This window comes from Tachypleus tridentatus, chromosome 8 (assembly GCF_004210375.1).
Source record: "Tachypleus tridentatus isolate NWPU-2018 chromosome 8, ASM421037v1, whole genome shotgun sequence".
Taxonomy (NCBI): Eukaryota; Metazoa; Arthropoda; class Merostomata; order Xiphosura; family Limulidae; genus Tachypleus; species Tachypleus tridentatus.
The window spans coordinates 160,969,653-160,970,321 of record NC_134832.1 but is presented as its reverse complement, the minus strand read 5'-3'; the positions used below and the strand labels follow the sequence as shown (position 1 = coordinate 160,970,321).

General features: G+C 41.9%; 1 pseudogene; it reads right to left on the bottom strand.

Moving 5' to 3' along the window:
* Positions 1 to 309: 309 nt before the first annotated feature.
* Positions 310 to 427, bottom strand: LOC143224361 (5S ribosomal RNA; annotated as a pseudogene).
* Between the last annotated feature and the right edge of the window lie 242 nt (positions 428 to 669).

Here is a 669-nt window from a genome sequence, read left to right as displayed (position 1 = left end):
GCGGCTAACGCCACCTGCTTAGAGAGCTGCTACTTTTCTTGAACGATCGCAGGAAATGAATGTTTGAATTTCGTTTTCGAAGCGTGTTTTATCAACTGACTTGTTGATGGAAAAGTTGATTAGTTCCTATAACAAAAATGTTTTCCCAACAGTTTACCATAATAAATACCCAGTATTAAGGCACTTCAATTGAGTCAACCACTTTCTTTCTCTCTTCGGGAAGGATTTTTTATCTCTTAAATCAGAAATTGTGAAAAAGTGAGACGTATCGATCAGCTCTTTGCGAGACCTACAAATTTCAACGTGAAAAGTCATCATCACCCGGTATTCCCAGGTGGTCACCCTCCCAAGTACTAATTGCCCTGCCGTTGCTTAGCTTCGGTGATCGGACGAGAACCGGCGCTTTCAACGTGGTATGAACGATGACAGTTTAATTCTTTTCTTATTTGGTGTTTTAAGTGTTACCTAAAAGAAAATCGTTGTCGCAGCCCAAAATTTCCTAGCTGTGAAATATAAGAGATGCTTTAGGAATTCACTTTACTGGAGGTCGCTGGAAAGTGGAGCCTGATAACCTGGTTTGTGTTACACATCCCCGGAACAACACGAGTGTCATTACGGGGTATGGAAACTGTCGCTCACAGGCGTGTGTGTCATTGACATGGAACACTT